At 38.7% G+C, this 24068-nt stretch overlaps 2 long non-coding RNA genes across 2 annotated transcripts; one reads left to right on the forward strand and one right to left on the reverse strand.

Moving 5' to 3' along the window:
- Window positions 1–6912: 6912 nt before the first annotated feature.
- Window positions 6913–8036, forward strand: LOC116707639 (uncharacterized). The gene is made up of 2 exons (XR_004336546.1): window positions 6913–7744; window positions 7782–8036. It is a non-coding gene; the product is annotated as an uncharacterized LOC116707639 (long non-coding RNA).
- Window positions 8037–14974: 6938 nt separating this feature from the next.
- Window positions 14975–21640, reverse strand: LOC116710240 (uncharacterized). Its single transcript, XR_004337069.1, has 3 exons — window positions 21599–21640; window positions 19983–20108; window positions 14975–15018 (listed from the first exon to the last, which is right to left on the reverse strand). It is a non-coding gene; the product is annotated as an uncharacterized LOC116710240 (long non-coding RNA).
- Window positions 21641–24068: the final 2428 nt, after the last annotated feature.

Here is a 24068-nt window from a genome sequence, read left to right on the forward strand (position 1 = left end):
GAGTCGGAACGAACTGGACCCGATTCTCCAGAACTTGAACCGGACCCACCTGTGGCTCCGCCCCCTCTCACAGCAGAGGTGTTGCTAATGAGAAGAATCCTGTCTGATCATCACTACCAGGAAATAAATGGAAAATAACAACCAGTTCACATTTCAGTTTATAGCTTATTTATGTTTAAACATTTCAAGATTTTTTTTCCATTACTATTTCATTAAATTAATAAAGATTTTCAAGTTGATCAGATTCAGTTTTATCTATAAAGACTTTTATAAAATAGCCAAAGCTGCACCAAGTTTCTGCTCAGCAACACAATAAACCACTAATAACAGTTTCTGCTTGTTCTAATCCTCAGCGCTCACGTAGCAGAGCTCACTTCCTCTGACTCCCCAGAGGATCCATCACTCTGCGTCTCTGAGGTCTGAGTCCGGGTCCAGAAAATTATCTTTACACCCGTCTGGCCCCCCGGCACTGCAGAACAGGACATTACCTGTCCAGATCGCTACAAAAACCTTTTACAAAAAAACAGAAATATAAAATACAGCGGACCTAATTCAAACCTCAGACTGAAGAACTTTTGGCCTCCAACTCGCTTAAACTTAAACATTTAAACTCTTTTAAACACCAGATCTCTCTGTGCTAAAGCTCTATTAATTAATGATTTCATCACTGAGCATAATATCAATGTTATGTTTCTGACAGAAACATGGTTGAATGACAATAACGAACCGATCGTACCTCCTAACTACAATTTCTTAAGTGAGAATAGAAAACATAAAAAAGGAGGAGGTGTGGCCTCAATATTTAAGAATATACCATACCATACCAACTTTATTTATGAAGCACTTTATACACCGACAGGACCAAAGTGCTATACACAATCATAAAATACAATGCGATTATAAAATAGAAAAGATTGAAACATAAAATACATATAAAACAAAGTGAAACCTCTCAGATTGTGCCAAAAGCCAAAGAAAAAAGATCCTAAAACCAGGAAGACAGAGCACATAACACCAGTTTTATAGTCCCTCCACTGGCTCCCTGTAGCTCAAAGAATAGACTTTAAAATACCGTTGTTAGTTTACAAATCACTGAACGGCTCAATACATTAAAGATCCGCTGTTGTCGTATCAACCTTCCAGACCTCTCAGGTCTTCCGGTTCTGGTCTGCTCTGCATCCCCAGAACCAGAACCAAACGAGGAGAAGCAGCTTTCAGCATCTATTCACCACAAATTTGGAACAAACTTCCAGAAAACTGTAAAACAGCTGAAACACTGACTTCCTTTAAATCTCCACTAAAAACCCACTTGTTTAGGATTGTAACGAGTAACTCAATTAAGACCTGAACATAACGTTTATTCATCCAGATCCCCTCAAATCATTTACAAATTACAACTTGCACATTTACATTCTACTCTCTGTACTCCAACACAATCAACAGCTTTTAAATACAGAAAATGATGACAAAAAAAATACATTTTCTGTCACTGCTATCCGTTCTAGTCTCAATAGAAATGAACAGCTGCACATTATTTCGCTGGCAAACATGTCAAAAACTATTCTTCACGCACCAACATCCCATAATATATCCCTCAGGCGGGTTTGGACGCAGCGGTCAGCTTCTTCCGGCGCAACATCCACTCCGAGGGCCTTCAGGACGTCCACCACCGCTGTGGCCCCGCAGGCCGACGCTCCGATCTGCTGGGTCTGCCTCTCCAGAGCCTCCTGGATGGACCACAGCATGGCGGCAGCCGCCTCTTCCTCCTCCTGGTCCTCCGGCTCTGCCTCCATCCGAGCGCTCCACCTGCGGAGAAACGACCGACTTGCTCTAATTTTAAATAAAATTAAGCGGCACTGTTAGTTATAAAGCGAAAACAGCGACACCTACTGTCGTTTCTGTAAAATATTTCAATCCGTTCGGCTTTTGCTCCGTTTCACTTGATATTTTTCTCCACTTTTCGCCAGAATGACAACCACCAGCTGACTACAACAACAATGCTCAGTGAGCATGCGCACTGTACAAGGTAACGTGCTCGCTACTTCTATTCCAAGAGAGAAGAGAAACAGCGCGGCCGCTAGCGCACCCTAGTGGTGTGAGGTCACAACTGCATCCTTACAGAAACATTTTCTACATCCAGGAATACTGATTTTATATTTCATTCATTAATTTAATCCGAGTTATATTTGATCTAAGGGCAGCGTTATAGTTTTGTTCAATAACCCACACAGTAAAAGTGTAAACTTTGTCAATTTTTTTGGTAAATAATGAGATTTTTATGCACACTTACGCTAAAACATTACATAAAAGTCAATTAAAAGTGTAAACCCTGTATAAAAAGTGTCATTTCATGACAACATTTATAAAGAATCCTATGTCCTTTTTACGTGCACCCCTTCAAATAAAGTCTTACCAAATTTACTTCCTTGCAACCACATTGTTTTAAATAATATCACACCCTGGTTCACTTACACTGCTTGGTTGTTTATGCTGTGGATTAATTTCACATTGTAAATAAAACATCAGCAAAACACTCACCTGATCCAGACGCTGCTCCTCTTCTTCTTTTTTGGCGTTGGCAAGCAACTTATTGATGTGCATTACCGCCATGAACTGGAATGGAGTGTGGATCGGGATGCTACATATATATTACTCCCAAGCCCCCCCAAAAAGAAAAAGAAAAGAAACCTTATATCCTATCAATTTCGCTTTCTTAAGATAATTGATTAATAACAAAAATATACAGACTCTGCTCTGCTGCTGCACGGAGTCTGAACCGGTTCTGATCCAAACCTGACTAGAGCTGACACACCTGAGGCTCCGCCCCCTGACCCAGCTGACAATAAACACCTTTATTTTCATGTTTTCCTTTGTATGAGTTGAGCTGTAAAACTTTAGGTCACATTTGAACTTTTTCAGGTTTTTCTCAGTTTTCTGCTCATTTCCAACCAACATTTTATTGCAGGAAATCATTTCAGGAAGGAACCAGAAGATTCAGGAGTCTGGGAGATGTGACTGTAACCGACCTGGACACTGAGGCCCCAGAGCGCCCCCTGCAGGATCTGCTGCACCATTAACCAGACAGAAATGGCAGTTTTATACAAGTTATTATTCTAATTCAATAGCTGATTTAATTAAACAAGTTTTGATTGAAAAGATTCTCATCTGTTTTATTAAAAAAAACATCTTCAGTCTGAATACTGCAAAAATAAACTGCTGGCTAAATTAGTAGCTTAAAGCTGAAATCAACTTGAGATGTTTCTGCTTTTACTAATTTAAGCTGTGAAACTAAATGTGAAAACTTATAATACAGCAAAAATGGCATGGAGGATTAACATGAAGGTTTAGTTATTATATGTGTACACAGTCAGCTGCATAAAAAATACACAAAGATTCTTTAAAAACTTTATTTGGTCGTTAAACATCCAGCAACCCACATTGCATTAGAAGAATTATGAAAATCAAACATGAACCAATCAGCACATTATCCCAAAACAAAAAGAACTGCTCTTCGGGGCCCCTGGTGGACGCGGTAGGTACCGCACGCTTCGCAAGTTTAAACCTTAAAGTTTAAACCTTAAAGTTTAAACCTTAAAGTTTAAACCTTAAAGTTTAAACCTTAAAGTTTAAACCTTAAAGTTTAAACCTTAAAGTTTAAACCTTAAAGTTTAAACCTTAAAGTTTAAACCTTAAAGTTTAAACCTTAAAGTTTAAACCTTAAAGTTTAAACCTTAAAGTTTAAACCTTAAAGTTTAAACCTTAAAGTTTAAACCTTAAAGTTTAAACCTTAAAGTTTAAACCTTAAAGTTTAAACCTTAAAGTTTAAACCTTAAAGTTTAAACCTTAAAGTTTAAACCTTAAAGTTTAAACCTTAAAGTTTAAACCTTAAAGTTTAAACCTTAAAGTTTAAACCTTAAAGTTTAAACCTTAAAGTTTAAACCTTAAAGTTTAAACCTTAAAGTTTAAACCTTAAAGTTTAAACCTTAAAGTTTAAACCTTAAAGTTTAAACCTTAAAGTTTAAACCTTAAAGTTTAAACCTTAAAGTTTAAACCTTAAAGTTTAAACCTTAAAGTTTAAACCTTAAAGTTTAAACCTTAAAGTTTAAACCTTAAAGTTTAAACCTTAAAGTTTAAACCTTAAAGTTTAAACCTTAAGGTTAGGTTTTGCACAGCAGTACTATTCCTTAAAAAATAGTAAAGTACATTTATATTTTTCAGCATTGAAGGGTTTAAATGTGCACACTTGTTAAAACTACAAGATATTCACTTTAAGAAAAGTTGTATGAACCTATACTCCAATTTTCTCACCACCTTGAGCTCACATTTTAGAACTGTAACTTAAGGGGCCATGTACAAATATATGTGGAACGTAACCTCCTATCACCCGGCATCCACATGAGGTCATTTTACTGCCACATGTTAGTTGTAGACTAGAAAACATTACAGGGGACAGCCAAAATGGGTGATTGCAGAAGCCAAAGTTCCCATGGAAGCATCTGATCCAAACAGTATTCTGGTAAAAAAAAAAAAAAAAAGAAAAAAAAAGGTAGTGGCACAGGGTTAGCATGCCACTACTTGCATAATTACCTAACCCTGCAAGAAGACACCTCACAAAGACGTCAAACTGAAATAAGTGACCATCTCACAACCCAGTATTGTCCATATAACAACTCCAAGATGGGTGTAATTGACCTTATGAGTTGCTACCACACAAGTGGCAAAAAATGGAAATTGAGGGTACTAATTAAGGATCTTGCTATAGCCAATAGCTGGCTGTTGTACTGCAAAGACCAATGTGTGACACACAAAGAAGAGCATCATGCTTTTCTGCATGGAAGCTGCCAAAATGGTCTTGGGCCTCACATGGGCTTGTGAGGCTATAGAAGATTGGACTGCATTCAAGACTCCCGAGTCACCTTTCCCACGTGCTATCCGTTAACACTGCAAGGTTAACATGCAGCATGCTCTGCATTGATTGATTCTCTGCTGGTCTGGTTTGTGTAGAGTACTGGGAGTCTGCTTGGTGGGGCACCGACTCACCTTTATCAAGCTAGCCAAAATGAACTGCGCACCAGATTGGTATGGCTCCCCGTGTCATAACGCTAACCAGGAGGATGAGCATTAGCAGTCATACCAAGTCATCATCACCCAGCCATTGTCCCAAGGAAGAAGAACCTGGACCAGCTGCTGCTTTCCAGATCTCTAGACACTTGCTGGGGTTCAAACCATCATCCCTGAAACGAAACCAAAGAGCCATTCTAGTGCCATCATACACCGCAAGACCTCTAGAATGCTCCGTTGTAACTCCATGACCACATTAATAGGTAAGGGTACTTACCCAAAGCAGCCAGCAGGAGGTTTTTCTTTTTCGTGTTGAAGCTCGCAGCAGGCAACAGTTCAACAATAAACACCCTATTCTGACTCATGGTGCTGATTTTCTACAAGTTTCCAAATTCATTCTAAGTCATCTAGTTTGATAGAGGAGTTCATTTTGATGAAAACAGTATATGGTTGTTAGGGGTTGCAGCAAAAACAGCTGAACTAGAAGCTGAAATATGAAGCCCCACCATGCAATGCATTCTGGGTTTTTTAAAGTCCATTTCTGATGTTCAGAACCGTGATAATACACATTTCTGGCACCTAGCAGGAGCTCAACAATGAAATCAGAAGCTGAGCTGTGATTTCTGTCTTCAAAACAGAGTTTGAAGACAAATAAAACAAAATAAAACTTGGTTAAAATATCAGACTTTTAAAACCAAATTCAAGCCCCTTCAGAGAAGCATTAAGATAAAACTCCATCATCCAACAGTTATCACTGAGATGACTTTTAAAGCTGAGCTGAGTTCATTCCAATAACATGAGTTTATTGGAATGAACTCATGTTTATTCCAATAAACATGAATGAACATGAGTTCATCTGTTCCTTTTACTCCTTAAAAAGTAAAAGGAGAGAAAATCTGTTTAAACATATTTACTTTTAAGGCCAATTCCTGGTGAGCCGAGCAGCATTGAGGCAAAACTCCTTCATTCAACAGAAACTCAGACGAGGTTTTAAAGCTCAGCTGATTTATTTAAAAGATTGAGCTAAAAAAGCAAATCAAAATGTAGTGAAACCTGGTTGAGGTAAGAGGCCACTGAAGTTAGGGTTAAGTCCCAGCGCGATAAGACGTTCCTAGTGTAAAGAAAATAATTATTGTTTGGTGCTTAATATAGCTAATCCACGACATGTGTAAAGGTATAGCCAACACTTTAATTTGGAATAGTTTCTGTTGAGCAGTTGGGAATTCAGCAGACAAAGCAGGGCCTTTTTTCCTCCCCCTTTTGACAGACACAGCAATAAAATTTACAATTCCGAGAGAGCAGAAGAGACTTCTTGGCGCCTCTCCCCGTACCTGGCACGGCCCAAGACGGAGTGGTTCCCCCTTTTCGTCTAGACAAAAACCAGACATCGGGGCTGTGATGAGGGGAGTTTCTAAGTTTCTAATTGGTCAAAGAACGGAACGCCTTGACTGCATATATTAAATAGGGAAACACCTCTTTCATTAAAAGTACAAGTCAGCAAGCCAACAGAGAGTTTTTTTTTCATTTTTTTACTCCACGTGGGCGCCTTTGTCTGTCTTATGTGTTTGTGTGTCTTCCCTTATGTGTTTTTTATTTTCATGAGAAAATGCATATCTCTGTTCCTCTGCAGTTTTGTTGTTCATTGCTTTGTATGAGATTAAACTCTGTGATCTGTGACGTCAACACGCTTTGTCGTTGTTTCGTTTTACCAGCACGCGGTCGCTGCACGTCGCTGCACGGAGAGCGTCACTCGCCAAGGACTCGGAAGATCCCGGGCAAGATTAAAGAGGAAAAGAGCCAAACGTTTTGTCCAAAGCTAGCATTAATGATCCTCATTTTTAATATTTGGGGGCTTCGTCCGGTTCTGGAATCTTGGCGGGTGGCGGTCTCTCCCCGATCGATCCGTTCGGCTCGTGCGGTAAGACGTTTTTTAATTACTCTTTTGTTGTGCGCAGCCACGCAGAGTCTCGAAGCTGCAGGAGAATACAGATTGTTTTAAAAGAGTCTGTTGTTTACTAATTGGACGGAACGTGCACACTACAAGTGATCGTGGCTGGTCGAGACAGTAGGAGTTTACGTAGCCTCTGTCGGAATTGCTGGGTTTGTTAATTGTCTTCTTTAGCCCTGAGGATTCGTTCTTGTGCCTCTGAAATAATGAATTTTTAAGTGCATGAAATTTAGTGTGGGCTTGAATCGGCCCGGAGATTTGACTCAGCTCCAGCGGACTTATATTGACCTACCTCGGTTAAATCACCGGTCTGGGATGGACTTTAAGGATTGAAAAGTATGTTAAATTAATTTTTCTCTGGTGAAACATTGAAAAGGAGTTGAATCGCTCTTAAAACAGGACTTATATTGGAATCGAGCTGAATCGCTTTTTTGGACTTATATTGGGTTTTGAGTTGAATCACTCTTTAAACAGGACTTATATTGGACTCGAGCTGAATCGCTCTATTGGACTTATATTGGCTTTTGAGTTGTATCACTCGGAGGACTCAGTTTACAAGTTGGAAAATTCACAGGATTGGGCCGAGTTGCATCACTCGCGGAGAATATAGGACTAAGTTTATAAGTTTGGAAATTAATGCAGTTTTTAGCCGGCATTTTATTTTATTTTATTTCTTCCCCGTCTGTCTTTTACGTTTGTCTGAAACTGTGTTTGTGTCTCTGTATTTCTCTGTGTGTACTGATTTGTGTGCCAGCTGCTGTGGAAGCGTAAGGTGTGTATCTGCGTGGCCGTGTGTGTGCGCGTGCGCGAGTTCGGGCTGGTTGTGTGTTTCAGCAGAGTGTTCGGTTGTTTGAATAGCGCTGTGTGTGTGAATTTGCATTGATTTGGCTGCGTTTTATTGTGAAGTTATTATGGACACTGAGTTGCGACACGTGCTATACGCTATTTTATGGTCGGGGTTCGTAGAACAGTTTTAACGGGGAAAGTAGAACGATGGCGAAACGTGGTCTTTTAGTTTAAAAATAAATAAATAAAAATAGGAGTTAAGTACAAAAACTGGTACCAGAACACTAAATTATTGGTTGTGGTTTGATTTTAACATAACTTTGAGATGTCTCTTTGAAATGTGCACGGGATTTTAAAAAGTTCCTTAAGATTGGAGTTTAAAATTAATTAAATTGACATATGAAAATACGTTAATAAAAATTGGACAATTTCTGAAGCTTCAGTAAATTGATATAAACTTCAGTAAATTGATAAAATTACAGTAAATTTTGATAAAATGATGACGACTGATACTTTCACTGACTATACGACCTGGCCAGATGTGTGTGTTTTGTGTTTTCTGTACTGTGTTGTGTGTTTTGTTTGATGTTACATTCATGTTGGTTTGACAGAGTGTGTGATTGGAGATAAAATATCATTTGGTATTTTGTGTCATATAAATACAACGAGAAGGTAAACAGCACTCTGTCAGCAGATGCCATAGGCAAGAATTTCTCACTTGGCACGCCAAGTTGAAGTAGAAATTACTCTACAGAGTATTTTTTAGTGCTGTCTCGTGGTGCAAAATTTCCAGTTTTTAGAATACCCTATGTGTTGAACTGGACTAAAAATATTCAAATTAGGTAATGACAGCAGTAAGTGTGACCTGCAGTGTAAAGATTGGGAGGTTATTGAAGATAGAATCTTGATCAAATAAATCATCTGAACAAATTGAATAAAAATAATGAGTTACAATAGGACTTTTAAAATGGGTAGAGGATACAGATAAAACAAAGATCTTTGGAGAAACACGCTCTAGCTGTAAGGGGACTTGCAGCCCCCCTTGCAGCAGGAGGGCCACAGGGCTGGGCGGAAATGCTACCCCACTAGATTCAACTGATTAAACATGTGGGCCTCTTTGCATACCACTGTAGATTATAGGAAGTTGTAGTGAGTGTTTTTCATTGCATTGGGCAGGATTTTGATGTAGTTTGGTTTCCTAGATTAGTGAAACATTTTCTTTTATTGTAGATAGTTTAAGCATGCAACTACATAGTGCACGACGACATAATGTGGAAAATGTTAAATATAAGTTTTTAGCATCACAACACTGAGTCTGTGACGGCTGTCCTGACTGTCACACGCAGGTAATCTTGGTAATGATTTTCTGGTTTCTTTTCATATTATTATAGTGAGTAGTGAGTAGTGAGTAGTTAGATTTTTATCTTTAACTTTGTTTCCATTAGTCTGACTTTTTATTTGGCTATTGTGTCAGTTTTTTGTCTATTTTGTTAAATATAACAAATTACTTTCTTCTTTTGAGTTATCAGTTTCTCTGGACCCTTCACCAGGGGATAGGGAACTTTGGTCTTTAGTTTAATTTCTTTCATTTGTAGATTTGGTTAAATTCTGACCAGTATTTTTCGAAATTATCATTTTTAGATTTCTTAACTAAGACTATATTTTTTCTTTCAACGTCTCTCTGGCTGGTTTATGCATAACCTTCACTGAGTCTTAATTGGTAAACACGTTTTGTCAAACACTGCTGAGAATTTTTGAGACGTTTCTACAATGAATTATTTGAAAATCATGAGAGTAAAATTGCATAATGAGCTTTAAAACTGTAATGTGTAATGTTTTTGAAAATAGTAATCTTGAAGGTTTAAAGCATGCTATAATAAATTGTTCTGTTTGTTTTGACAGTTTGCCTGTTAGGACGGGGCAGTATTGGGTAGAATTTCTCAGTAAATAATGACCCTGTTTCATCAACATCGTTAGTTAACATATTAGGTACTGATGATACATTAGCCAGTAATGTATCATACAGAGGGAGAATATGTTATGGGTTATTTTTATATACTTAATTAGATTACTGAAACACTATATTACTTAAACAAAACTTTTGAAGAATATGTCTGATATGTGCTTATTTTAAATGGATTTGAGTTGTTCTCCATTAAAAGATTTTCTGACAATGGGCTAAGGTATTGATACAATAGATAAATTTATAGTGATAATGGAGCATATTTGGTTAATTAACTTGGGAAAATAATTATAGAAATTAAAATATTATTGGTCAGCCATTTTCAGAGCATTAATTTAATGGAGCATGAATGTTTTAAGAAATGTTTTGAAGAATCTGTCATTGATTAAAGTTATCATTAATCAGGAAAAGTACACAGGTGGGATTATAATGATTTTCTAAACTTGATTTTTGTTTGATTTACATCCATTTAAAACGATTTTGAATAAAACTTTAAATTCGACGACAAGTATAAGCCTAGGTACAATTGGTGTATTTTGAAAATGTCTGGATTTGTTTCATTATAATTTCTCCAAGTCTAACTTTGAATTTTGTTAAGGAACGCATGTAAAATGATTTACACAGATAACCAATAAGATCTAGTTTGTTCTATGAAAGTAATTTAAACTGGACTGTTAATTCACATTGTTATTCATTTTGGTAAATGTAAGCTTTACAACTAAATTTTTAAGTTTTTGTTATTGTTTTGTTTCGTTTGTTTAATCCTATTTTTACAGATTGGTTTAAGAAAAGATCTGCATATGTTTAACATTCTGGGAACACGTTACTTTGGAAACATGTCTTTTGAAGCAAATGATTACAGGGTTTGGTGTTTTCCATCGGTTAGGAGCTATAGTATATATAATAGAAACGTAAATTGAAGGGATCACATCCACCATTGGATGAACAGAACTGGACAGAGTAGGAGATAAGGTTTCACGTGATGTGTTGCTCATGGTTTTACACACAGACTGCCCTGGAGTCGGAGCTCCAGGACTCTGGACTCTGTCATACAAGCTGTGTCATGCGAGGCGGGGGTGGGGCTGCTTGGAGAAGCGGCTTCACACTTATTTCGAAGATAACAGCCACAGAGCCACGAGCGTTGGAGGATTCACTTGAACACAAGTGAATTGAAGATGTTTGTGTTGAATTACACAAATGAATGATGCCTTTGGATAAATCTGATCTCTGTTTTGTCATTATAGTTTTGCAGCTGGTTTCCTGGTGCCCTGCGGATGTGGTCTCCTTCAAAGTCTGCGTTCTTTGATAAAAAGGATTAAAATAATTTCCCTGGATGGAAAATAACAAAAACAAATTTATTTTTAGGTGAAACCATCGTTTGATTATGCTGACTGTAATGAAGATGATATTAAAGAATGTGGTAATTGTGTTTCTGAGGCTATGAAATTCATGTTGAACACAAAATGTCTGTTTAATGGACCTGTGACAGGTCGTTTCTTGAGGTTTCCAGTCGAAGAAGATCAGGCTACAAGAGGATCATCATCGACATTAATCTTTATTGCGTGTTTTTCGTTCGTTGAGAACTCTGGAAAGGACTTTCGTTTCGTTTTTTGCGCGCAATTTTTGAACATTCTTGACGAAGACTTCATATTTTTTGAGAGACTGTCGATGGACATTTAAAAAAAAAAAAAAACAGAAAAAGACGAGCAACAGATTGTAATTTTGTGTCTTTCTCATTTGACAGGTTGTACTTGGGTGGTGAATGTTGTCTTTTAAGTTGCAGAGCATTTCTTACTAATTTTACTATGTATGTCCCTGTTTTTTTTTCATTTTTCATTGTGCACTTTGGGTTTGTTTATCCTGGTTTTTGTTTTATGATTTTATATTTCTGTAAGGATAGTCGTTTTTACCCTTGGGTTTGTTTGAAAAGGGGGAACTGTATATAATTAGGCTACGTCAACCTTTTGTTTTCTATTTTTGTTGTTTTGTTTTATTTTTTTAATACATAGTTTTGGTTCTGCATTAGAAGGCTTAATCAATTTTATTGAGGTCTTTTGAAGGACCTCAAAAGGGGGAACTGTAAAGAAAATAATTATTGTTTGGTGCTTAATATAGCTAATCCACGACATGTGTAAAGGTATAGCCAACACTTTAATTTGGAATAGTTTCTGTTGAGCAGTTGGGAATTCAGCAGACAAAGCAGGGCCTTTTTTCCTCCCCCTTTTGACAGACACAGCAATAAAATTTACAATTCCGAGAGAGCAGAAGAGACTTCTTGGCGCCTCTCCCCGTACCTGGCACGGCCCAAGACGGAGTGGTTCCCCTTTTCGTCTAGACAAAAACCAGACATCGGGGCTGTGATGAGGGGAGTTTCTAAGTTTCTAATTGGTCAAAGAACGGAACGCCTTGACTGCATATTAAATAGGGAAACACCTCTTTCATTAAAAGTACAAGTCAGCAAGCCAACAGAGAGTTTTTTTTTCATTTTTTTACCACGTGGGCGCCTTTGTCTGTCTTATGTGTTTCGTGTGTCTTCCCTTATGTGTTTTTATTTTCATGAGAAAATGCATATCTCTGTTCCTCTGCAGTTTTGTTGTTCATTGCTTGTATGAGATTAAACTCTGTGATCTGTGACGTCAACACGCTTTGTCGTTGTTTCGTTTTACCAGCACGCGGTCGCTGCACGTCGCTGCAGGAGAGCGTCACTCGCCAAGGACTCGGAAGATCCCGGGCAAGATTAAAGAGGAAAAGAGCCAAACGTTTTGTCCAAAGCTAGCATTAATGATCCTCATTTTTAATACTAGCCAGACTTTGACTAGGTCGAAAAATGAAGGGAGTCTATGGCAGCTACATGAAAGGAATGGGCTAGGACCACCAAACATGGCGGGGACCTGCAGAGGGTTGGAGGGAGAATACGAATCAAGTTTGGTCAAATGAGCACTTTTTTGTACTTCACCAATTTTCCATTCTGTGCTCCACCCAGGTCCGTTTAACAGTTTCAGGACCTGACCAGCACCCCTCAGCATCATTTGCTTGAGAAATAATGAGATTTGGAACCTATTGGAACTTCTTCATCGTGCTTGAACAACCAGAGACTGTCAGGATCTGCGGCTTCAGCAGTTCCTCTGGTTTCCTTCTAGGTGGCGTTCGAGAGCTCGCCCGCGTATTCACACACCCTCTCCACAGGTGTGTTTCGGCACACCTGGGATCATCAGCGGGAGCATATTAGGAGCGGGTTCCCGGCACTTCGTCGCCAGAGTGTTGTCGCCTTTGTGGTACATCTGGTCCTGAGATCTCTAGAAAGATATCCAGTCTGTTTCGCACGCTTACCTGTCCTGTACCTTTCTGTGATTCCTAGGCTCCCTGTTGTCTGGACACTCCATGCGAAAGTACGGGATTTGCAGTTCATCCGCTGAGCTCCCTGACGAGTTACGCCCACCTACCAGCTGTTCGATCACACCGGTCGCTCCTGATCAGACGCTCCTGCATTACACACCAATGTCTTTTGTAAATAAATCTTTAATCTGATCTCCTGAGAGAGTCTTTGCATGTGGGTTCGGAGAGTTCAAAACAACATGACAGAGACCAGATGAAGAACCAGACAGGTCCAACTGATGACTTTAGGAGCAACTGTCGTGGCCATTTATGCTAAGGTTTGTAGTTTATCATTTCTACCAATTTGTTTTGTTCTTTGGGTAGTTGGAATATATTTAAGTTAATTTAGAATCAAAATTTGTCATTAATTTTATATTTGGAATTGTTTAATTTACGTTGTTAATTGTTAGACCCTCCCACCAATTTAAGTAATTAATTAAGAACACACCGGGTGCTGGGTGGATTGTTTGGTGGATGTCTGGTGTGGACGGGAGGTTGGTAGAATGATTTTTTTTTTGAACACTTGTTTACACCTTCAAACATTAAATTGAGATTATTTTTCATTTCAACTAAGTTACAAGACCTTTATTTCTACTTTTGCAATAAATGAATCGAGTCAAAGTGCGTACAAATCCCAAACCGCCTGTTACCACCCACAGCCTTTATTGGAGTTTTTATTTTTTGCTTTTTTGGAACGAAAGGCTGCGACAAGCAACTTTATTTCAGATGTATGGTGCATCAGAACCAACTTCTCCTGGTACCAGGTAACAACTGAGCCGGGGCCGGGTGGGATCACAGCTTTCATGGTTGCACAGAAAGAAGGAAAGAAAAGGAATATTTAATAGCTGAAGCAAAAAGAGCAACAGCTCTTTAAACCTTAAAGTTTAAACTAAGGGTACCTAGGTTGAGGGAGAGACTCTCCTCTCAGGCAAAAAGTGTGAGAAGAAGACGCAGAATGTACAAGACAAGTTTATTTATTATATGTGTACACAATCAGCTGCATAAAAAATACACAAAGATTTTTTAAAAACTTTATTTGGTCGTTAAACACCCAGCAACCCACATTACATTAGAAGAATTATGAAAATCAAACATGAACCAATCAGCACATTATCCCAGTGATTCTCTGAGGTTTGAATAAATCAGTAAAATCACAGTAAAGAGCCTGAAGTTCTCTAGAAAACTCAAAACATGAAATATGGAGTTAAAAAAGTAAAAACCAAAACAAACTGAGAGAAATTAAAGCTGAGAATCAATGATGACGTAAAACTTCAAGATTTAGCTTTTACAATGAACATAAAATATATAAAATCTTTATTTTCCAGGTTCCACATGTTTCTGAAAACTGCTCTAAGATCAGAGTTTCTGTAGGACATCCAGTTCTAAACTGGTTAAACTGGTTTCTCTGATGGAAGCTGAAGTTTCGCTGCAGTTTCCAGTGAAGCATCTTTTTATCTGTGGAGCTTTGAGGAACATTTTCATGTCAGCAGAAGGACGAAGCAGCAGAGAAAAGAGGTTTGAAGTGTCATTCATGGCTTCAAAGCTGAACTGAAAATGATTCCCATGTTTCCATTCTCAGACCATTTCTGGTTCCAGGATGAAAATGAATCAGAGAGAAAAAAGATCAACTTTCCAGTTGAATCCAGTTCAGATCAAAACTCCACGAAGCCTCTAAATGGAGCCCAGTTTGAATTGGATCTTTATTGATCCAAAGAGACAAACAATAAATGACAGACACGAGAAAATAAACGGGAGGAAAACCTTGGAGGTCAGAGGTCATCATCATGATCCAGTCAGAGTCTCTTTAGACTCAAACTGCTGCAGCTTCAACCTCTGAGGATCAGCAGGACACTGAGACCATTCTCTACTTCACAGAGATCAGAACCTGCAGAGAGAAGAAGGAAGGAGAGAGCAGATCAGTGAGTGTTTCCGGCCTCTCTCCAGCAGCAGTCAGTGACGCAGCACATCCAGTAGATGGTTTCCAGGCTGCAGTCAGACTGATCTCAGAGCTGTGACCAGGATGAACCCGATCAGTTGTTTCCTGTTGAGCTGAGAGAGCAAACAGATCTGAGATCAGATCTGCTGCTGCCACAGTTTGATGGATGAGGACCACTGTCTCTAGACATGTTGGACGGCTGGAGTCCAGCTGGACTTCCTGGAGACATGGACACAGCAACAACACTCATCTTCACACCAACACAAACGCAGGAACACAGCAAGCTGGCTGCTACCTCTGATTGGCTGATTGCTGTCTCTGTGTCCAATCAGGAAGCCTGAACCATTCTCCTCCCACTGAGAAGCTGCAGCTTTAAGAGAGTTTGTAGAAAATCTGCTGTCAGAGTTTGTTGGTTCTGATCAGGAGGAAACCAGAACCACAGCTCCATGAAGCCAGCAACTTGGTTCTGAAGGAGAACCGGGCCACACACACACACACATGCCTGTGTGTGGGCGTGTGTGTGTGTGTGTGTGTGTGTGTACATATAATACACATACATCTTTAAGTACAATTCAACAACCTGGATGTCCATGTGACAATATTTTATTACATTATTTAAAAAAAAACAACTACTGTATTGTTTTTACCTCTAAAATATATATTTCTCAAATATCAATTGGTTACAGCTAATCGTGGATCCATTTAAGTAAATTTAAAGCAAGTACACTCTGCGGTCGGAGTCCCGTTCGGAAGTGCGGTCGGAAATGCCCCGAACGGGACTCCGACCGCGGCTCCGACCGCAGAGTGTACCTGCTTTAAATTTACTTAAATGGATCCACCATTAGCTGTAACAATTGATATTTGAGAAATATATATTTTAGAGGTAAAAACAATACAGTAGGGTTTTTTTATTTGAAATAAAGGTCGGAGCCGTGGTCTGAGATGCGGGGAGCCGCGTTCGGAAATTCGGATCAACTGACAAAACAGTTGGATTTTTATTTTGCAGATTTTGGTTCAGCTGCTAAATAAAAGCTGGAGAGTTTATATTTTGGAAACCAGTGTAGAGTCTGAAAACATGTTATATATTTAAAACGCAATAATACATCCAGGCTGAAGCCTTTGTGCTATGAGTGACCTACACATTCAACAGACTCAGGCTGCCATATACAGATAAACACCACAGCTGGGAGGCCCAACATATACAAACAGTGGTGCCAAAGCACGTTGACACGTGGCAAGAGGAAGATGAAATCGAACCTACGCCCTTCCTATTACAAGACAACAACGCTACTCTCAGAATCTTGACTTTTGGATCCCACAGAGGAATGTTATTGACAACCTCAAAATATACTTCAGTTTTTCTGATTCAGCTCAATTCTTCCTCTAAAACCAGGTTCTGAGTCTCTGATGTCAGCAATTATAAATCACTGCAATTAGTAAACATGATTTGATTTTAAAATAATTGGACATAATTTATTCTCCTTGTTAATTTATCATTTCTCTTTCATACATTTTATTCATTGTTAGCTTTCAGTGCCTGCGATGGACTGGTGACCTGTCCAGGGTGAACCCCGCCTCTCGTCTGGTGACAGCTGGAGCTGGGCCCCACCGGCCCCCCTCACCACCCTGCAGGGATCAACGTGTTCAGATCATGGATGGAAAGATTTTATGGTAGATTGTCTCCCTTAAGACCTCACTGAAAACAGCTTCATAGTTGATGCCTCAACATCAACTGATTCTATGATATTGCTGACTATTTTTTCTACTTCTAACATAAACAGGTAAAGAAGTAACCTAGAAATGTTTCCCCACCCCAGGCATCCGGTCCCAATCATCATCGGTTCCGATGATGTCACATGCATAGCGAGTCCGCTACGTCTTAAAATTGTAAGTCAGACTTTTTTCTTTGCCATTTGTCTGTACTCTTTAAAATACAAGTGTTCTTTTTTTGTAGGTTTCTGTAAAGTGCAGTGAATGGGAATGTTCTGCCGTTGATCCTCACTGTTCTTAGGAAGGAGAAATGTCAGTATGTTTGCAATAATACTGGAATACTGTGATATTAAATTAAAACAATACTCTGTCCTTGGTTAAATATTTTTCACATTTCCTCTAAAGTGTACCTATTGTTTCATTGTACTAATTTTCATAAGCATGTTGTCTGCAAATTTTGAATGCATTGACAATTTGTACAATTCTGTACAAGTACATATTGGCAATGTACTCTTGAAAAATGTAAATGTATTTAAAATAAAATGTGATTTGTTATGCATGCCTGCATCCAACTCTATGACCATTCGTGACGCCAACATTCACCATCCGACCCGATGGAACTGGAGAGGTTCTGAAGGAGGAGTGGCAGAGGATCCCCAAATCCAGCTGTGAAAAACCAGTTGCATCATTTCCAAGAAGACTCATGGCTGTACAAGCTAAAAAGGGGTTTCTACTGAGCAAAAGGTCTGAATACTTATGACCATGTGATGTTTCAGTTTTTCTTTTTTTTTTATAAATTTACAAAGCTTTCTACAATTCTGTATGTTTTCTGTCAAGAGGGGATGCTGAGCAGAGGTGGGGACTCGAGTCACATGACTTGGACTCGAGTCAGACTCGAGTCGTTAAAATCACGACTTGAGACTTGACTTGAAAAAATGCTCAAAGACTCGGACTTGACTTTGACTTTCATGCCATTGACTTGGGACTTGACTCGACTTGAAGCTGTTTACTTGAAAAGACTTGATATTTTTTACTCAAAGTCTTAAAATTTAAAACACATTATTTATAAAGTGGCGTCATTAATTAATTTCACTCACTCCATATGCGCAGACCGTCACTATGGTTTTCCTCTCTCCTTATGTATGTATGTATGTGTACGTAGCTGCAGCACAACCAATCAAATTAACAGGATTTGGACGTTTAAAAAAACGCGGCAAAGCTACAGAGCTCAGGGAACGAAATACGAAATAACCGCTGGAATATGCTTCCGCGAGTAATTTCTTTTGGCTATGTAGGTTATGAACTTTCGACTAAAAAACGAACTGCAACTTGTAAAACATGCAAGAGGAGAATATCGGATGGAGATGCCACGACGTCCAACTTTGTCCGGCATTTGAAGCTTCACAAAGATCGGTAGGTGGCACTTTTCTTTTGCTGTAAGATAGTTGACTTTAGCTAACTTCGTGTTAGCATGTGTACTCCGGGTTAAATTGGTGATGATTTACCATAAATCCGGTCCTTCAAATGCCTCCACAAATAATGTGCACCGTGTTAGCTCAGGAAGCCGGTGGATAGTGAGCGGGGCTCCGGAACAGAAAGCAGATTCTGGACCTGAACACAGGGAACAGAGTCTCTCTGTCCCATCATGATGATGAGCCGGGTCTAGTATCATCTAAGGATGGTTGGTGTATTTGAAGACATCTACGTTGGGAAATTATATTGACAATATATTGTTTACTGCAGTCAGTGCATTAAGTCAACTGTTTTTGACTTAATGCACTGACCGGCGTGACTGTCACATGTCGCACAGAACCCATTTCCAAGTAGTATAGCTTTGCTGGGAAAAAAAAAAAAGACCAAATACAGTGACTGTCCCAAATAAATTTTGTGTTTAGAATGTCTGTCCCATATTTACGGAGGACTGAAACTAACATACTTAGAAATAAAAGCAGAAAAATAAATGCACCAGACCTTCCTGAGTTTACTTGTGATAACTTCATTTATACTTATTTCATTTTTTGAAAAACTATGATTGTTGTAGTGTTGATGTTTATTTATGAATAGAAGGAGTAAACTGAAGTCAAATGTAATTCATGAAAGGCTGTAATTTATTTTCTGACATCTGTTTACTTCTGACAGATTTGAAGAATACCAGATGAATAAGAGGATCACAAATGAACCTCAAATACATATTTTAAAAAGAACAAATGGTCTAATATTTGAATATTATATATAATTGCAAATTATTAAAAATAAATAAATAAAAACGACTCGAAATGACTTGAAATTAAAGGTTCCTGACTTGAGACTTGACTCGACTTTTGCCTGTCTTTACTTGAGACTTGACTCGGACTTGAGGACAGAGACTTGAGACTTACTTGAGACTTGCAACACAGTGACTTGGTCACACCTCTGATGCTGAGTATACATTAATGAGAAATAATATGAACTTTTCTGAGATTAGCAAATGGCTGCAATGAAACAGAGTGAGAAATTTAAAGGGGTATGAATACGTTTCATTCATTAATTCACCAGGGACTTTGATTTTCCTCATTAAAACAAAATCAGAGTAAAGGAAAAACATGGATATTTGAAATGTCCGTGATTGTATTCAGTGACTCAAATATAAAATACATAAAACAGCTTTCCTAGCAAGTTGGCAAACAGCTGTGGAAATTATTGCTGTGATTCAACCAACAATTTTCTGATTTTCTAATGAGCAAACATTTAAAACCAGAAAGACTCAGAAATGGAGCGATGGTCAGAAAGAGGTCAAGTTTTCCATATTAAAGAAAGTCCATAAAGTAACGCATTTGATCCACAATGTCTGATTCAATCTGGATTTCCTACTGATAAAAGCCCAGAGAAATCCTCTCTGATCAATAAATTATTGACTTCATATTGAAATATTTTCCATCCACCAATCAGGAACCCAGATATCTCAGCCGGGCCACAAACACTCAGAACCTACTGGTACCAGTTTGACTCCACTATGAAACTGGGAGCAAACTCAGCTTGTTGTCTGGGTTACAGATGAAAACTCAGAGAAAATCAGAGTTCCTGATTGAAACCAGGTGCTGCAGCTCTGCATCATAACCAGAACCAGAACCAGAACCAGGCCCAGTTCTGGTTCTGTCCAGCAGCTCAAAGAGAGAAAACCCAGTCAGGACTGGAAACCAGAAGAATGTGGAGTTAAAACTCACCTGATCAGATCTTTGCTTCTCCTTCTGTTCACACAAACCGAGTCGGAACGAACTGGAATCCGATTCTCCAGAACTTGAACCGGACCCACCTGTGGCTCCGCCCCCTCTCACAGCAGAGGTGTGTTGCTAATGAGAAGAATCCTGTCTGATCATCACTACCAGGAAATAAATGGAAAATAACAACCAGTTCACATTTCAGTTTATAGCTTATTTATGTTTAAACATTTCAAGATTTTTTTTCCATTACTATTTCATTAAATTAATAAAGATTTTCAAGTTGATCAGATTCAGTTTTATCTATAAAGACTTTTATAAAATAGCCAAAGCTGCACCAAGTTTCTGCTCAGCAACACAATAAACCACTAATAACAGTTTCTGCTTGTTCTAATCCTCAGCGCTCACGTAGCAGAGCTCACTTCCTCTGACTCCCCAGAGGATCCATCACTCTGCGTCTCTGAGGTCTGAGTCCGGGTCCAGAAAATTATCTTTACACCCGTCTGGCCCCCCCGGCACTGCAGAACAGGACATTACCTGTCCAGATCGCTACAAAAACCTTTTACAAAAAAACAGAAATATAAAATACAGCGGACCTAATTCAAACCTCAGACTGAAGAACTTTTGGCCTCCAACTCGCTTAAACTTAAACATTTAAACTCTTTTAAATACCAGATCTCTCTGTGCTAAAGCTCTATTAATTAATGATTTCATCACTGAGCATAATATCAATGTTATGTTTCTGACAGAAACATGGTTGAATGACAATAACGAACCGATCGTACCTCCTAACTACAATTTCTTAAGTGAGAATAGAAAACATAAAAAAGGAGGAGGTGTGGCCTCAATATTTAAGAATATACCATACCATACCAACTTTATTTATGAAGCACTTTATACACCGACAGGACCAAAGTGCTATACACAATCATAAAATACAATGCGATTATAAAATAGAAAAGATTGAAACATAAAATACATATAAAACAAAGTGAAACCTCTCAGATTGTGCCAAAAGCCAAAGAAAAAAGATCCTAAAACCAGGAAGACAGAGCACATAACACCAGTTTTATAGTCCCTCCACTGGCTCCCTGTAGCTCAAAGAATAGACTTTAAAATACCGTTGTTAGTTTACAAATCACTGAACGGCTCAATACATTAAAGATCTGCTGTTGTCGTATCAACCTTCCAGACCTCTCAGGTCTTCCGGTTCTGGTCTGCTCTGCATCCCCAGAACCAGAACCAAACGAGGAGAAGCAGCTTTCAGCATCTATTCACCACAAATTTGGAACAAACTTCCAGAAAACTGTAAAACAGCTGAAACACTGACTTCCTTTAAATCTCCACTAAAAACCCACTTGTTTAGGATTGTAACGAGTAACTCAATTAAGACCTGAACATAACGTTTATTCATCCAGATCCCCTCAAATCATTTACAAATTACAACTTGCACATTTACATTCTACTCTCTGTACTCCAACACAATCAACAGCTTTTAAATACAGAAAATGATGACAAAAAAAATACATTTTCTGTCACTGCTATCCGTTCTAGTCTCAATAGAAATGAACAGCTGCACATTATTTCGCTGGCAAACATGTCAAAAACTATTCTTCACGCACCAACATCCCATAATATATCCCTCAGGCGGGTTTGGACGCAGCGGTCAGCTTCTTCCGGCGCAACATCCACTCCGAGGGCCTTCAGGACGTCCACCACCGCTGTGGCCCCGCAGGCCGACGCTCCGATCTGCTGGGTCTGCCTCTCCAGAGCCTCCTGGATGGACCACAGCATGGCGGCAGCCGCCTCTTCCTCCTCCTGGTCCTCCGGCTCTGCCTCCATCCGAGCGCTCCACCTGCGGAGAAACGACCGACTTGCTCTAATTTAAATAAAATTAAGCGGCACTGTTAGTTATAAAGCGAAAACAGCGACACCTACTGTCGTTTCTGTAAAATATTTCAATCCGTTCGACTTTTGCTCCGTTTCACTTGATATTTTTCTCCACTTTTCGCCAGAATGACAACCACCAGCTGACTACAACAACAATGCTCAGTGAGCATGCGCACTGTACAAGGTAACGTGCTCGCTACTTCTATTCCAAGAGAGAAGAGAAACAGCGCGGCCGCTAGCGCACCCTAGTGGTGTGAGGTCACAACTGCATCCTTACAGAAACATTTTCTACATCCAGGAATACTGATTTTATATTTCATTCATTAATTTAATCCGAGTTATATTTGATCTAAGGGCAGCGTTATAGTTTTGTTCAATAACCCACACAGTAAAAGTGTAAACTTTGTCAATTTTTTTGGTAAATAATGAGATTTTTATGCACACTTACGCTAAAACATTACATAAAAGTCAATTAAAAGTGTAAACCCTGTATAAAAAGTGTCATTTCATGACAACATTTATAAAGAATCCTATGTCCTTTTTACGTGCACCCCTTCAAATAAAGTCTTACCAAATTTACTTCCTTGCAACCACATTGTTTTAAATAATATCACACCCTGGTTCACTTACACCTGCTTAGTTGTTTATGCTGTGGATTAATTTCACATTGTAAATAAAACATCAGCAAAACACTCACCTGATCCAGACGCTGCTCTTCTTTTTTGGCGGTTGGCAAGCAACTTATTGATGTGCATTACCGCCATGAACTGGAATGGAGTGTGGATCGGGATGCTACATATATATTACTCCCAAGCCCCCCCAAAAAAGAAAAAGAAAAGAAACCTTATATCCTATCAATTTCGCTTTCTTAAGATAATTGATTAAATAACAAAAATATACAGACTCTGCTCTGCTGCTGCACGGAGTCTGAACCGGTTCTGATCCAAACCTGACTAGAGCTGACACACCTGAGGCTCCGCCCCCTGACAATAAACACCTTTATTTTCCTTTGTATGAGTTGAGCTGTAAAACTTTAGGTCACATTTGAACTTTTTCGGGTTTTTCTCAGTTTTCTGCTCATTTCCAACCAACATTTTATTGCAGGAAATCATTTCAGGAAGGAACCAGAAGATTCAGGAGTCTGGGAGATGTGACTGTAACCGACCTGAACACTGAGGCCCCAGAGCGCCCCCTGCAGGATCTGCTGCACCATTAACCAGACAGAAATGGCAGTTTTATACAAGTTATTATTCTAATTCAATAGCTGATTTAATTAAACGAGTTTTGATTGAAAAGATTCTCATCTGTTTTATTAAAAAAAACATCTTCAGTCTGAATACTGCAAAAAATAAACTGCTGGCTAAATTAGTAGCTTAAAGCTGAAATCAACTTGAGATGTTTCTGCTTTTACTAATTTAAGCTGTGAAACTAAATGTGAAAACTTATAATACAGCAAAAATGGCATGGAGGATTAACATGAAGGTTTAGTTATTATATGTGTACACAGTCAGCTGCATAAAAAATACACAAAGATTCTTTAAAAACTTTATTTGGTCGTTAAACATCCAGCAACCCACATTGCATTAGAAGAATTATGAAGATCAAACATGAACCAATCAGCACATTATCCCAAAACAAAAAGAACTGCTCTTCGGGGCCCCTGGTGGACGCGGTAGGTACCGCACGCTTCGCAAGTTTAAACCTTAAAGTTTGAACTCGGCATGGGAAGGGACGAGATTCTCACGGTACAACCTTGAATATCACATTTTTACAAAAACGAATCTTTAAGAATATCTCGGCAGGTAAGCGTTTCTCGGCAAAACACATGCCCAAGGCATAAAAAACTAAGCCTAAAGGCCAATAACACACAATTTCACTATGAAGTGATTTGTTTTCACAATATATACAGTATTTGATAATGTATGTAGAAATTATTTTATTGATGAAAAGAAAAAAAAAAAGAATTGCTCTTCGGCGCCCCTGGTGGCCACGGTAGGTACTGCATGCATCGCAAGGTTTAAGCCTTAAAGTTTAAACCTTGAATATCACATTTTTACAAAATGAATCTTTAAGAATATCTCGGCAGGTAAGTGTTTCTCGGCACAACACATGCCCAAGGCATAAAAACTAAGCCTAAAGGCCAATAACAGGCACCTTGGTGGAGCTGATTTTTATTCATTTTTGTAACAATTCCTGTCATAT

Source organism: Xiphophorus hellerii, chromosome 2, assembly GCF_003331165.1.
Source record: "Xiphophorus hellerii strain 12219 chromosome 2, Xiphophorus_hellerii-4.1, whole genome shotgun sequence".
NCBI classification, from domain to species: Eukaryota; Metazoa; Chordata; class Actinopteri; order Cyprinodontiformes; family Poeciliidae; genus Xiphophorus; species Xiphophorus hellerii.